This window comes from Pan paniscus, chromosome 20, assembly GCF_029289425.2.
Source record: "Pan paniscus chromosome 20, NHGRI_mPanPan1-v2.0_pri, whole genome shotgun sequence".
Classification (NCBI taxonomy): domain Eukaryota; kingdom Metazoa; phylum Chordata; class Mammalia; order Primates; family Hominidae; genus Pan; species Pan paniscus.
In genome coordinates this window covers 17,149,099-17,165,158 of record NC_073269.2, presented here as the reverse complement: position 1 = coordinate 17,165,158, position 16,060 = coordinate 17,149,099, and the positions used below count along the sequence as shown (strand labels likewise).

General features: G+C 44.1%; 1 protein-coding gene and 1 long non-coding RNA gene across 8 annotated transcripts in view; one reads left to right on the top strand and one right to left on the bottom strand.

Moving 5' to 3' along the window:
- Positions 1–1,199: 1,199 nt before the first annotated feature.
- LOC134729605 (uncharacterized) lies at positions 1,200–15,312 on the top strand. 4 transcript variants are annotated; one of them, XR_010110841.1, is made up of 5 exons: positions 1,200–2,498; positions 5,109–5,286; positions 9,516–9,571; positions 13,471–13,626; positions 14,757–15,312. It is a non-coding gene; the product is annotated as an uncharacterized LOC134729605 (long non-coding RNA). The 4 variants fall into 4 exon arrangements; XR_010110839.1 differs by having other exon boundaries at positions 14,719–15,312; XR_010110840.1 differs by having other exon boundaries at positions 5,048–5,286; positions 14,719–15,312.
- Positions 6,583–16,060, bottom strand: part of ZNF136 (zinc finger protein 136) — a 72,102-nt gene continuing 62,624 nt past the window's right edge. For all 4 annotated transcript variants that reach the window (XR_004667792.3, XR_008622087.2, XR_008622088.2 and 1 more), the window contains one exon: positions 6,583–7,157. The gene's annotated coding sequence lies outside the window, so the exon portion shown is untranslated. The remainder of the gene's footprint in view (positions 7,158–16,060) is intronic.

The following is a 16,060-nucleotide window of genomic DNA, read 5'->3' as shown; positions in this document are numbered from 1 at the left end:
TTGTAAATGGAATTGTTTCATTAATTTTCTTTCAGACCGTTTATTGTTACTATATAAAAACGCAACTTGGGGCTGGGCACGGTAGCTCACACCTGTAATCCCAGCACTTTGGGAAGCCAAGGCGGGTGGAGCACGAGGTCAGGAGTTCCAAGACCAGCTTGGCCAACATAGTGAAACCCCATCTCTACTAAAAATACAAAAATTAGCTGGGTGTGGTGGCATGCGCCTGTAGTCTCAGCTACTCAGGAGGCTGAGGCAGGAGAATCGCTTGAACAGGGAGGTGGAGGTTGCAGTGAGTGACACCACGCCACTGCACTCCAGCCTGGATGACAGAGTTAGACTCTATCTCAAAAAAAAAAAAAAAAAAAAATGCAACTTGGGCTGGGCTTGCTTGGTGGCTCACACCTATAAGCCCAGCATTTTGGGAGGCTGAGGCAGGAGGATCACTTGAGGGCAGGACTTCGAGACCAGCCTCAGCAACATAGTGAGACCCCATCTTGTTTAAAAAAAAAAAAAAAAAGGCCAGGTGCAGTGGCTCACTCCTGTAATCCCAGCACTTTGGGAGGCCAAGGCGGGCAGACCACCTGAGGTCAGGAGTTCAAGACAAGCCTGGTCAACATGGTGAAACCCCGTCTCTACTAAAAATACAAAAATTAGCTGGGCATGGTGGTGCGCACCTATAGTCACAGCTGCTCGGGGAGGCTGAGGCAGGAGAACTGCTTGAACCCAGGAGGTGGGGGCTGCAGTGAGCCGAGATCACGCCACTGCACTCCAGCCTGGGCAACAGAGCTAGACTCCCTCTAAAAAAATCTATTTAGTTCAGGTTTAGAGAAAGACTTGTTTGGGTTGTCTTCTGGAGAATGGGTTTATGATTTTGACAGTTTATTTAGATCAGAACCTTAAGCTGATTCCAGGTGAGAGTTTCCTGCTGGTGAAAATTAAGGTCCTGAAGGAGGGAGCATTTCCACACTGAGGGGACAGGAACTCACAGACTGATCCCCTCTGGGGCTGCATTACAGCAGTCAGAACCTGGCTCTTAAGGTTGGGAACGTGATTCATTTTCTGAATGCGGCTTTTCCTTGTGAAGGAGGATGCTTATCTGAGCTAGTTAAAATGTTTGCTGTTCTTCCCATTTTTTGAGATGAAGTCTCACTCTGCTGCCCAGGCTGGAGTGCAGTGGCACGATCTCGGCTCACTGCAACCTCCGCCTCCCGAGTTCAAGTGATTCTCCTGCCTCGACCTCCTGAGTAGCTGGGATTACAGGCACGTGTCACCATGCCCAGCTATTTTTTTTTTTTTTGAGACAGTCTCTCTCTGTTGCCAGGCTGGAGTGCAGTGGTGTGATCTTGGCTCACTGCAACCTCTGTCTCCCGGGTTCAGGCAATTCTACTGCCTCAACCTCCCAAGTAGCTCTGACTACAGGCACGTGCCACCATGCTCAGCTAATTTTTTTGGTATTTTTAGTAGAGACAGGGTTTCACCATGTTGGCCAGGATGGTCTTGATCTCTTGACCTTGTGGTCCGCCCACCTTGGCCTCCCAAAGTGCTAGGATTACAGGCGTGAGCTACCGCGCCTGGCCTAGTTTTTGTATTTTTAGTAGAGAATGGGGTTTCACCATGGTGGCCAGAGTGGTCTCAAACTCCTGACCTCAGGTGATCCTCCTACCTTGGCCTTCCAAAGTGCTGGGATTATAGGCGTGAGCCATCGCGCCCGGCTCCTTTTGATTTCTTTACAGAATATTGCTGTAGTATAACTTTTTTCCATGCACTTAATTTTTGTTCCCTTGTTGGCATATTTCATTTTCTTCCCTGAAAATGGGTAGACTGAGATAAGGTATGAGGAAGCCTTGGCCATACCACCAGCCGCTTATCCCAAATTCCTGATCCCTGGAAGACATCTGGGCCCTCCCTCCTGTTCCAGCCCAGTAGCTTCCAGCAAAGGTACTGGCTCAATTGGACACGGAGTGTGGAACTGCCTGCTCACACTTGTGAACTCCCGTCCAGGAGGAAGAAACAGGGCCCAGTGAGTATGGGAAGATGCCAGTGCCCACTGTGGAAAGCCTGGAGCCAAGTTTTTCTTAAATGCAAATGTCCCCAGTGTGGGGTCACGTCCAAGCTCCAGAAGGAAGCCTGGCCTGGGCGTGGGGGTGGGAGGGCTGTTGCTAGAACCTGTCAGTCCTGCTCCACACTTCCGAGTTTTCCGTGGCTTCTCCTGAAACCCGGTCCTAGGGGGTGGGGCTTGATTCCTATCCTAGGGGTACTGGGCGGGGTCGTGTAAATCATCCAATCAGGCGCTCCGCCAGGAGGGTGGGGCCAAGCTCCGCAAGTCTAAGGGGCTCTTGTTCCCCTAACCCACTGAAATCAGCCTTGTTCCCCTAACCCACTGAAATCAGCCTTCCAGAGGCCGAGGTGGCTCCACCACAGCTTCTGTCCGGTGGTGACCAGCACTGATCCCCGGAGCCAAGGGAGGACCCGGGACACCTGGGAGCCGGGAAATGGTGAGTGTGCAAGGCCGGGTGGGAGGAGGGGCTGGTTGGGACCTGCTGTGGTGGGACCCGGGCCTGTCAGCAGCGATTCCGGGGTCTGCGGACCCGAGTCTCCCTGGCGCAGCTCGTCCCTGGGTCCCCTCGGCCACAGGGTGGGGCTGGGCCAGCAGCCGGGAACCCGGGCATCCTGAGCCGTCCCTGCGCAGCAAGTGCAGCCCCAGTCCAGAGCCCTCTCGGCAGCGCAGTGCCCGCGGCCCCGCGTCTCCCCAGATTGTGTGGGGGCCACGGGAGGATCATGGCGAGGATCCAGACTCATGTGTGCGGTTCTCCTGGGAGGAGCTGCGGTCTGTGGGGTTCCCAATCCTGCCTTTCACCTGTAAAAATTAAAATGCAGCACTGTTAAATATTTAACTATTTAGCCAAGAGCAATTCATGAATAACCCAACCATGGCTTGTTGTTTGGGGTCCCGTCAGGGGGGCTTGAAGGAAAGGCTTTTATAAGGTGTATGAGGAAGCAAGCCAAGTTAAATCTTTGGTTATAAGTCGCCTTATTTGGTCTGTCAACCAAAGGTTAAAAAAACAGGCGTTTTATTCTAAGTCAAGTTTAAGGACAATAGCCTGGGAATGCAGACCCAGCACAAACAATGTGTCCTGGAGTGGGCTACGTGAAGTGTTATACCTTGTGTTACACAGAAAATGGGAGAGGTGGGCAGTGACCTTATAAGATAAAGCAAGTATGTGGTGAAAGTATATGAAAGGTTAACCAGTACACAGGCATCGTAGGGTTTAGACAGGGATGATTGAATCTGTCCTACCTTCGCTTCATCTGATAGGCAAGGTTGTCATCAGTACAGGTCAGTGAAATATTTAACTTGCAGGCTGAGTTCAGTTTTATTTCATGGGCCTGGTTTCTATTACCTGTATGTCCAACCTGCAGCCATCTTAGGCCACTTTTTAACAAATTTCTTTCAGTTCTTCCTATTTCTGACAGGTCTATCCAGGTGGAAATGTTCTGGTTATGTAGTCGGAGGCTAAATTTCATTTTCCTCTAAATTGGTAATTTACAAGCTACATTTGTGTTCGATTTTGGTGTCCTTGGGAAGCAACTCAGGGCACTATAGCCATTCCAGTCTGATTGCCTCTTATTTAACACTCCCCAGGGGTACCGATTTTCTCGTGTATTTGTTTGCCCTTGCATTTTCCAAAAGTGTGGGACGCAGGTCTCAAATCCACAGTTCTGTTTGCCGAACTTAACCCTTCTAGGGTTTGTATGAATTCCTAAATTTCCAGTTCCTTCCCCACATTCCCAAGTGCCAACTTTGCTTCATCAATTCAAAATATTATCAACTATTTGTCCTTTATTGTACATTTCAAACAGATGCAGTACTTTATCTTTTTTTCACAGAGCGATAGCTCTTTTAAAAATATTTTTCTGTTTGTGAACATTTCACATGAGGAAGACAGAGTAAGTGCATGGAACTCTGGTGCAAAAAATCTTTGTGCCTCTCCTCCTTTTATCTTCTCTAGGCACAGACACCTTACCAGAATGTCTTTGGATTGAGGTTCCCTTTTGGAAATTTTACAGGGTGATCTGTCCCTGTTCCTGGGTTTTAGAACTTCCTGGGGTTGACCCAGGATGCTCACAGTTGCCAGGTATCTTGGAGGATCTAGTGAATATCAGCCTCTGGTTCACTCCCAGAGGACAACCTCTGCCTGCTGGGCTCAAGCAATCTTTTCAGCCTCTCAAAGTGCTGGGATTACAGGCATGAGCCACCGCACCCGGCAATTTCGGAATTTTGAATCAGCCTTGTACACCTGTAATGATTCCCACTTGACTGTGGTGTATAATTCTTTTTATACATTTTTAGATTCAATTTGTGAATATTTGTTGAGAACTTTTAGGATCTATGATCATGAGAGTTACTGGTCTATAGTTTTCTACCTTTGTAATGTATCTTAATGTATCTATCTAGTTTTGGCAGTGGGATTCTGTTGGCCTCCTAGCATGTATTAGGAAGTGTTTACTCTTGTATTTTATAGAAAGATTGTAGTGAACTGGTGTCGGTTGTTTTGTTTTGTTTTGTTTTGTTTTGTTTGAGACGAGACGGAGTCTCGCTCTTTCGCCCAGGTCGGACTGCAGTGGCGCTATCTCGGCTCACTGCAAGCTCCGCCTCCCAGATTCACGCCATTCTCCTGCCTCAGCCTCCCGAGTAGCTGGGACTACAGGCGCCTGCCACCACGCCCGGCTAATTTTTTGTATTTTTAGTAGAGATGGGGTTTCACCCTGTTAGCCAGGATGTCTCCTGACCTTGTGATCCGCCCGCCTCTGCCTCCCAAAGTGTTGGGATTACAGGCATGAGCCACCACGCCTGGCCCCAACCAATCTTTTGTACCCTGTGTAAATCAGACACTGCCTCCTCAAGCTCATCTATAAAACTGCATTTCACTGTGGGAACAGCAACCCACTTCTCTGAGACACTTCTCTCTGCAGCAGAGAGAGCTCATGTCTTTCTTTCGCCTATTAAACTTCTGCTCAGAACCTCTGTTTGTGCATGTCCTAGTTTTCCATGGCTCTGAGACAATGACACCGCTTCAGTGTGAACTCTCATAAATTGAGTCTAGATCCCCCGTGCTGTCCGTCTCACCTGTCCTCTACACATATCTGGGATATGTCACGGCTTGGTGGTCTTTGAAGATGTGACTCTGAACTTCATCCAGAAGGAGTAGGCTTTGCTGGATTTTTCCGTGAAGAATCTGTAGAGATGTGATGAGGGAAGCCATCAGCACCTGGCTTCTATAGGTGAGGATACTATTTTTTTCCTTTAGTCAGTTAGAGAACAAGTGCTTTTTGGCCATCAGTGCTGTTCCAAAATTTGGAATGTGGAAAGGAGGTATTTTGATGAATTGATCAAGCATGGCTGCAGTGCACAGTGAACCTACAATCCAGTAATTTTTCCATGCTTTCTAACTGATAATGATTTTTCTCGGTCTACATTTTAGGAAACAAATGGCAAAACCAGAACATTAAAGATCAATAGAAAAAGCTGGGGAGAAATCTAAGGTGATTTGCCCTCACAAGAGGAAAAAAAATGTCCCTTGAGGGGATCTTTGCATGTTATCAATTTTTAAAACAAAATTTTCAACAAAAATAAGATACTTACTGTAACATAGATGTTGAAGTATTTATAAAATACTTCACAGGGAAACAGAACTAAGAAACTTCATACATGGATGTTATTATTTTTATAATAGCTATGGGGGAGCCTTGTTGCAGAGTAATCAGTGCATTTACTTTCAAACAATTCATACATGGCAGAAAACCTGTACTTTCTGTGATACTGGTAGCAATGTACGTTCAAAACCTATTAATGAACCACTAATAATGGGCTTGTCTTTTTTTTTTTTTTTTTAAGACAGAGTCTCGCTCTGTCCCCCAGGCTGGAGTGCAGCAGCGCGATCTCAGCTCACTGCAACCTCCACCTCTTGGGTTCAAGCGATTCTCCTGCCTCAGCCTCCTGCGTAGCTGGGATTACAGGTGCCCGCCACCATGCCCGGCTAATTTTTGTATTTTTAGTAGAGACAGGGTTTTATCATGTTGGTCAGGCTGGTCTCGAACTGCTGACCTCATGATCCACCTGCCTCGGTCTCCCAAAGTGCTGGGATTACAGGTGTGAGCCACTGCCCCCAGCCAGGCTTGTCATTTTTTACAGAAGTCATTACATTAGAAAGATTGTGAAAGTAGGGTAGTTGGTGTGGAGAAACCTTCAGCTAGATTCCAAATCTCAATGTGTTTAAGTCATGCTCTTCTTTGGTTCTTTGAACATATTTATAATGTACACTTTGAAGTATTTTTCGATTAAATCTGCTATCTGTTCTCACAGGCAGTTTCTATTGTCAGGTTTTTTTTTTTTTTTTTTGGATGTATGGGTTGTACTTGTTGCAAATTGGACATTTTTGATAACATACTGAACCTTCTCAAGTATGTTCAATTTCTCCGGGCCTTGTTATTGTTATTTGCTTTGTTTTGTTTAGAGACCGATTGGACTATTTTGGTGAAGTCTATTTCTGTAAGAGTTAAAGAGGAAAGAAACACAGCTTGATGGTTAAAGACAGGTTTATTTTAGAAACAATCTGAAGGGCTTCTGGCCTATTTTGGTCAGGAGCACTTTTTCTTACAGGCTAAGAGTATATATTGGTTTTAGGGTGAGGGGGCTTATTACAAGCTTGGAATGTCTCTGGGCGGAGGGGAGGTTATTTTGGGGCAGACATCTTTCTGGCCGGAGCGGGGTTTCTCAGGGCTGGCATCTTCCCAGCCAGAGTGGGGGTTATCTTGGTGCATGTCTCTGGTCAGGGAGGAGTCTGGAATGTTTTTGGTCAGCGAGATTATTTGTGGTTTATGGTCATGCTGACCTTAGCCATTAGGCTGATGCCCTTTGGATTTAGAGTTTTTGATTAAGGTGAATTTTAAAATGAGGTGCTTGTCCACGATGGCGATGCTCTTGCTCTGTCAATTTCTTCTTCATAACTTTAAGTCTCTGATATTGCTCTTGAGGGGAGGGGAAGTGGCTCAGCTTTGTTTCTGCCTGCAGTCATCCTGGCATGACAATGGTACTGTGGGAATCTCTTCCTCTCTTGGACAGCCCTCAGATGTTAAACTGCACCGATTGCTGGCTGATGGTGTGGGGAAAAGCAAGAGAGATCAGATTGTTAGTGTCTGTGTAGAAAGAAGTAGACATAGGAGACTCCATTTTGTTCTGTACTAAGAAAAATTCTTCTGCCTTGAGATTCTGTTAATCTGTGACCTCACCCCCAACCCCCTGCTCTCTGGAACATGTGCTGTGTCAACTCAGGGTTAAATGGATTAAGGGCGGTGCAAGATGTGCTTTGTTAAACAGATGCTTGAAGGCAGCATGCTCCTTAAGAGTCATCACCACTCCCTAATCTCAAGTACCCACGGACACAAACACTGCGGAAGGCCGCAGGGACCTCTGCCTAGGAAAGCCAGGTATTGTCCAAGGTTTCTCCCCATGTGATAGTCTGAAATATGGCCTCGTGGGAAGGGAAAGACCTGACCGTCCCCCAGCCCGACACCCGTAAAGGGTCTGTGCTGAGGATTAGTATAAGAGGAAGGAATGCCTCTTGCAGTTGAGACAAGAGGAAGGCATCTGTCTCCTGCCTGTCCCTGGGCAATGGAATGTCTCGGTATAAAACCCGATTGTACGTTCCATCTACTGAGATAGGGAAAAACCGCCTTAAGGCTGGAGGTGGGACAAGTGGGCAGCAATACTGCTTTGTGTAAAGCATTGAGATGTTTATGTGTATGCATATCTAAAAGCACAGCACTTAATCCTTTACCTTGTCTATGATGCAAAGACCTTTGTTCACGTGTTTGTCTGCTGACCCTCTCCCCACTATTGTCTTGTGACCCTGACACATCCCCCTCTCGGAGAAACACCCACAAATGATCAATAAATACTAAGGGAACTCAGAGGCTGGCGGGATCCTCCTATTGTCTTGTGACCCTGACACATCCCCCTCTCGGAGAAACACCCACAAATGATCAATAAATACTAAGGGAACTCAGAGGCTGGCGGGATCCTCCATATGCTGAACTCTGGTTCCCTGGGTCCCCCTATTTCTTTCTCTATACTTTGTGTCTTTTTCAAGTCTCTCATTCCACCTAACGAGAAACACCCACAGGTGTGGAGGGGCAACCCACCCCTTCAGATGGCTCTATTGTTCTCAAAAAAGTCCAGGGACAAATTTGCCCTGTAAATCCAAATATGTTTTCTCTCCTTTCTAACAATACTATCTGAGATCAGCGTTTAATAGTTGTTTGTTTAGATGCTTAATGGACTCCTCCTAACGGTGTTTTTTTCCTGGTTTTGTCCACAAATTAGCTGGCCTACAGTGCAGGCAGTATCTTCATTAAATCCACGAATCTCCTGTGAATTGTCTTTCACCTCCATTTCCCCATTTCCACTGCATCAAGGATGGAGTGCCCTTTGACTTGAATGTCTCATGATCTGTTGCAATTGAAGTTAATTCTTAGGCAAGAGGTTAGGAGCTGTGTGTTTCACAGCTTGCTTCTCTTCCACCTCAAGGCAAAATCTGACAGGGCTCTGAAGCTTGGGTAGGAGCGTTGGCAAGCTGCTTTCTGAGTAATCCTCTCTCTTTAGGAACTGAGTGTTCAGTGGCCGGGAGGGACAGCAGCCTGATGTCCTCTTGGCCTGTGTCCTGGCATGGATCCACCACCTCTACGAGCTGAGGCAAAGTTGATCAGTGTCCTAGTAGTCTGAGTGCACCATACTCACAAACCATGTCCCCACTTTTCAAACATACCCACACAGGACATAACCTCAGTAATGGGTAGGTGGAGGTAAGATGAGAAAAGTTGAAGTTCTGCCCTTCCTGGAAAAAAGCCTTTTGACTAGAGGCTGGGTGACCGAGTAGAAGCATCACCATCATGGACAAGCATCTCATTTTAAAATCTGCCTAAATCCAAAGGGCATCAGCCTAATGGCTAAGTCAGCATGATCATAAACCACAAATAACATCTCCAACCAGAAACATTCCAAACTCCTCCCAGACCAGAGACATGCTAGCCCCAAGATAATCCACCTCTGCCCAGAGACATTCCAACCCCCCCATAGACTTCTCCCCTACACAGAAACATTCCAAGCTTGTAATAAGCCCCCTCACCCGAAAACCAATATACACTCTTAGTCTGTAAGAGAAAGCACTTCTGACAGAAATCAGCCAGAAGCCCCTCTCAGGTTTTTTCTAAAATAAACCTGTCTTTGACTGTCAAGCCGCATTTTGTGTTTCTTTCCTCTAACTCTTACATTTGGTGCCGAAACCCAGGATGGGTGCTGGGGGCAGAGGCTCTCCTGCAACCCAGGAAGCAGTGGGCAACGGCAGCTCGTCCTGAGTTAATTCCTGGATCCTGAAGGTCTCTGGCCACCACTCTGTCTTTTTATTCAGTTCACTTTTCTCTAATCCTCCCTTTTCTCTCTCTCCCTTGTGCAGCTGCAGTCCAAGAGGCCAACTGGAACATTAACATCAGACACTAATCCAGCTTACTGGTAAGATCTGCCCTCCCCTGGCTTTCTCACGGTATCCGGAAAAAGTCAGGTCTGCCATCTCGGTCCTCAGAGGACCAGTGGGACTAAGCTAGAGGAAGTCTTGGGGATGCCCAATTTCTTCTCAGCTTGACCATCCTCTTTAGAAAGAGAACTCCAGGTCTCTGTCTTTTGTCTGGGGATGCCTAGAACAAAAACAGACACCCTCGGCTTCTTCTTGCCAGTCCACATGGGTGCCAAACAATCCCACATTCCCACACCCTCTCCACTGTGCTGTCTCCTTCACAACCTCGCCAAACTTGGCTTAAGCATGTAGTCTTTTATCGTAACATGGCTTGGCCCCAATACACATTAGATAATGACAGCTGATGGCCCAAAAATGGCACCTTTAGCTTGCAAATTCTCAGGAACCTTAACAACTTTATAACCAAGAACAGCAAATGGCAAGAGGTTCTCTATATTCAGGCTTTCTGCTTCTACTTTAAATCCCAATGCTCCCTGTGTCAAGTTTGCACCTCTCATAAAATCTTTCTTCCTGGCTGGGCGTGGTGGCTCACGTCTATAATCCCAGCACTTTGGGAGGCCGAGGCGGGCTGATCATGATGTCAGGAGATCGAGACCATCCTGGCTAACACGGTGAAACCCCATCTCTACTAAAAATACAAAAATTAGCCGGGCGTGCTGGCGGGCACCTGTAGTCCCAGTACTTGGGAGGCTGAGGCAGAAGAATGGCGTGAACCTGGGAGGCGCAGCTTGCAGTGAGCAGAGATCACGCCACTACACTCCAGCCTGGGTGACAGAGCAAGACAATGTCTCAAAAAAAAAAAAATCTTTCTTCCTAATGAAAACCCTCTCCAGGTCTTTCCCTCCTCCAAGCTATGAGTATATTCAAAAGGCTTCTCTTCATAGATCTTGTTTTCCTGGAAAAGGTTTTTTTCCCAGTTAACTGAATTACTTTTTTCCACTCTGTCTTGCCACTCTTGGTGCATGTATAAAAGATCCTAAAACGGTTTCTGGTGGCCTGGGACCCCTTGGGAAAACAGAAAAGGCACCACAAATCCCATTTTGGGAAAAATCTGTTTTCCTTATGGAACCCCTGGAATTAAAGGGGAATAAGTACCTCTCAAAATCTTTGTCTTCCAGCTCTACTTCTTTATTAGGCCCTGGAAACTGTTTTCCTAGCCCTGTTCTTAAAGCGCACCACCCAAAGGCCAATAAGCCAATTGGGAAATTAGGAGAAAAAAAATATTGTAACTACTGAATCTTCTTCTGGTTGTCTGTGTGGTTATATACGTGTTATGTGTGCAATGTCTATTAAAAGAACTCTAATTATAATTGGCAAAAAAAAAAAAAAGTGCTTAAATCAAATATTTTTAAGGGAAAAGTAAAAGCTGTGGGATCTTTCAGTTCACATGACTTTAATCTTTAAAACTTACTGGTACAGTAAAGTTAGAACTGTCTTAAGAGTTACCAGCATATGTTTTTGTTTGCATTTATTAATCAAGCAATTTCATTCTTATCTCTGCCAAATACTATAAGGTATCAAAACAAAACTATGACTCAGCCCAAACAAAATAATCTTTGTATAATTTTTTAATAAGTGAAACATTAATATTGGCTTAATGAAAATAGCTACATCCTAAGCCATTTAATATCCTAACTTCTAATCTTATGGACTTAGGCAGTCTAGTCCACAGGCGTGAAGGAAGTTTGTTTTGGGAAAGGACTGTTATCTTTTATATTAAAAGATAATTTATATTTAAAAATTTTATATGGTAAATTTTTGTACTAAAGTAAATTAACTGGTTGTTTAAAGAGAGAGATGTTTACAACAAGTCAGAAAGTTGAGGCATGTCAGACTGTGAAAGGCATGAAAAATTTTATAAATGGAATTTATGCAAGAAATGTACAATTTAAAAGTGATTAGGCCTCCTGACTGCTTTATAAAATGCCCCTATAACTCTTACCTGTACAACTTGCCTGCTTTGCAGCTAGGTAAAACCTAGGACACACGGAATTAAATGCTGGACTAAGCCAGACCTTATCTGCACAGAAGTCTAGGTCCTAGGCTCTACACCTAGTACATAATTAAAATCCCAAACTTACCAAGGTTTTCAACAAAAGTAAACTTTACTGAAAGTTAATTATGTGGAAAGTGTGTAAGGAAAGTAAAATACACTTTTGGTAAAAAGATTATAAGGAGGCATGAGAATGGATTTTTACCTACATTAAAAAGTTAAACAATTGTTTTGAAGGTTTAAGCAAGTTTTGGCAGGTTAATTGTAAAGGAAATTCTGTGTAAACATATTGGCTAAAGTTGAAGGGGTAGCATCTAGTTTTTCTGTAAATTGAGCATTAAAATAAAAGCACAACGGGTTTCTCTTAAGCACTAACCTGCTCTTTAACAAAAATTATAAAGGGTTAAAAAGGGTCTATAAAAATCTTACCTTATGGTCAAACATTGAAATTGAGTAAATGTGTCTACAAGGTTTTATTAAAAATGGAGTTTAATATTCATAGCACACTAATATAACGGTAAAATTTGGCATATTTGGTATAAAATCATACAGGAAGCATGGTCAAATACAAAATGGTGTTTGGCTTTCTTTGGGCTATATTTTTATAAGTATGTTATTGGTATGTGTTCCAAAGTTATGGGAGACTCCTATAATTCTGACATATACCTTATAAGTAATACCTTATAAGTGTACCTTATAAGTAATAATTATAATTGTTATGTTAAAATTATTGTGTGCCACAAAGGTAACAGATATCCTCGTCAATTGCGTCTTTAACTATGGGTATTCTAAAACTTTTTTTCTGAGACGGATTTTCACTTTTGTTGCCCAGGCTGGAGTGCAATGGCACGATCTCGGCTCACTGCAACCTCTGCCTCCTGGGTTCAAGCGATTCTCTTGCCTCAGCCTCCAGCATAGCTGGGATTACAGGTGCACACCACCACACCTGGCTAATTTTTGTATTTTTAGTAGAGACGAAGTTTCACCATGTTGGTGAGGCTGGTCTGAAACTCCTGACCTCAAGGTGATCCGCCCGCCTTGGCCTCCCAAACTGCTGGGATTACAGGCATGAGCCACTACGCCCGGCCTATCCTAAAACTTTTTGTCATCCATAAACAATTGTTGTCTTGTTTTGGTCCTCTTTAAAAAGGTGGTTTTATAATCAGCTATAAAGGTCTAACAGGTGCCCTTGAATGCAAGTTTCTGAAAATTGTGATATCACAATAGAGGAAAAACGTTCAGAACTCTTAAAAAGCTAAAATGTTAATATGAATCAGGATAGGAATTAACTGCATGAACTAAACTGTAGGAGACTGGAGTGATCTTTTTTGTTTGTTTGTTTTTAAGACAGAGTCTTGCTCTGTAGCCCAGGCTGGAATGCAGTGGCATGAGCTCAGCTCACTGCAGCCTCCTCCTACATTCAAGCAGTTCTCCTGTGTCAGCCTCTCAAGTAGCTGGGATTACAGGCGTTCGCCACCACACCCGGCTAATTTTTGTATTTTCAGTAGAGACGTGGTTTCACCATGTTACCCAGCTGGTCTTTAACTCTACTCCTGACCTCAGGTAATCCACCCACCTTGGCCTCCCAAAGTGCTGGGATTACAGATGGGACCCACCACGCCCAGCCTGGAGTGATCTTTTTAACGTATTGCTTAAAATATTGCTAATCCTTTGTTTTGCTTTTCAAAGTCCAAGAATCTTTTCTTTTGAGTTATTGACAGCTTTTAACAATTTAGTATGCTTCCATGAACAAAATTTGGAGCATTCTTGTTTCTCTCTACCTGATTTTCTCCAGAATTTGGAAACTATCTGTATGTATTCTTAAGTTAGGGTAATATAGTTATTTGCATAAGTGCAACAAGAATCTGTTTTCTTTTGTAACAGGACACAATTGGGAAAACTGGTTATTTTACCAAGGCTTTAACTGGAATGGTGTGCCTTCCATTAAGGAATCAAATTTGACTTATGGAGCCAATAAAGCCCTTGGAAAGCTGGCCTCAGATTTCGTGTACAGTCCCTGTACAGGGTTTCCGATCTGTGGTAAGTAAAGAATGTCACTTTCTGACAGGCCAGGAGTCCCCAGTTATCTTAGAACCTCAAGAAAAGAAGAATTCTCCCAACTCATAGGTATTCAATGGTACAAATCCATGGCTGGCCTTGCCTTTAAAAAGGTCTTATCTCACATTCCTTCTACAAAACAAAGTTCCATCAAAGCCAATTTAAAGGACCTAAGTAACAAATAATTATTCTTGCTCCACTGTATGCAAATAACTAAGCCAAGTATAATAAAGAAAATCAGTCCTACTGGTATGATTTGTCTTTTAATGAAAATGGTAAACTTGAGAAAATTATGTTTCAAAAACGATAGCACACATGTTGTTAAATTCTGGTGTTGCCTAATGTTTTTCAATTCTTACTATTTTCTGTTTAAATTAAATTCTAATTTTTCTGGCTACAAGTTTCCAAAATAGCTGTGCTTTCTGAAAGCCCTATAAACTGAAAACTTGATGTTTCAGCAGGCGCTGCCTCTAAGCCCCCGACTCTCACCGGAGGAAATAAATAGGAAACCTTAAGCTAAAATAAGTAACCAAGAGAGAATTACTCATCCTATTCAGTCTCACCCCTACCTCATCAAATACTTTTATCGTTCCTACCTCTCCTTTTAAGCCAAATATTAAAACTTTTTAATGGAAATTATTTACTGCGCCACCCTTGTGGGAATTGCTTTACTCACTCTACTATTTGCAGTAGGACTATATACTGTAGCACCCTCAGGGTAAAATATCAGACACAGAATCTCAATTACCATAGCATTTTGCCTAATGATTATCCTCATAGCGGGAATAATGGTTACTAACAGAAAATAACACATGGGCCTTTCCAAACCAGCACCTCTGCCTCTTATTAGGTAAGGAATGTTGTTTCTATATCAGCCAATCAGACCTAGTAAAAAGCGCTATTAAAAAAAACAAGCTAAAAAGCTAAGGAGTACCAAAACAAACAAACAAACAGATTCTTGGTTTGGGAACAAAATCATAGATAGCATGGGTCATCCCATTCCTGGGCCCTCTCCTAATAATATACCTAATTATGGGACTAATGTTCTTACCCTGCCTAATTAACCTTTTCCAGAGATTTCTTAAACTGACAGGATCATGGCCATTTCACAGACAACTACCCAAAAATATCTACAGACGGCGCTGCTCCTACCAACCCGATACCAGAGAACTCTCCGTCCCCTCGTCAGCAGGAAGTAGCCAGAAAGAACATGCCGCCCCTCGTCCTTTTTATAACTATGAGGTCTGGATTGACAGAGCAGAAGCATCACCATTGTGGATAAGTGCCTCATTTTAAAATTCACCTTAATCAAAAACTGCCTAAATCCAAAGGGCATCAGCCTAATGGCTAAGGTCAGCATGATCACAAACCACAAATAACATCTCCAACCAAAAACATTCCAGACACCTCCCACAGAGAAATGCTAGCCTCAGGATAACCCCTCTCCTGCCGGAAAGATGTCACCCCCAAGATAACCGCCCCTCCGCCTAGAACATTCCAACCCTGCCATAAACTTCTCCCCCACACAGAAACATTCCAAGCTTGTAATAAGCTCCCTCACCCTAAAACCAACGTACATTCTTAGTCTGCAAGGAAAAGTGCTCCTGACTGACCGGCCAGAATCCTCTCTCAGGTCTTTTCTATAATAAACCTGTCTTTGACTGTCAAGCAGTGTTTGGTGTTTCTTTCCTTTTTTATTTTTTTTTTTAAGATGGAGTCTTGCTCTGTTGCCCAAGCTGGAGTGCAGTGGCGTGATCTCAGCTCACTGCAAGCTCCACCTCCTGGGTTCAAGTGATTCTCCTGTCTCAGCCTTCTGAGTAGCTGGGATTACAGGCACAGGCTGCCATGCCTGGCTAATTTTTTGTGTTTTAGTAGAAACAGGGTATCACTGTGTTGCCCAGGCTGGTCTCGATCTCCTGAGCTCAGGCAGTCTGCCTGCCTCGGCCTCCCAAAGTGCTAGGATTACAGGTGTGAGCCACTGTGCCCAGCCTCTTTCCTCTTTAACTCTAACTCTTACACTAGAAAGAGAGAACCTTGTATCCTTGGCTACACAGTCTAGAGTGGAGTGTTCACCTCACTGGGGTGAGGATGTGGGGTACAGGATCAGGGAACAGTAAGGGTTTAAATACCACAAACTCAGATTTCCCACAGAATTTTCACAGATTCTCTTGAATAGGTTTCCTCACTGGCTGTTTGCCTTTAGGATGACTTCAGGGGCTTTAAATGGTTTGTTTTAAAGTAACTGTCACAAGTGTCTCTGGGAAGTGGGTTAGTGAAGCTCCTCATACTGTTATGCCATCCTAATGCCTTAAGATTCTGCCCAGATCAAAAAATGCCCTATATGTGATGGCAGTGCAACCTGTAATATCACTTGTAATTTAAGAACCAAATGTTTAAAATTATTTTTTTCATTTCT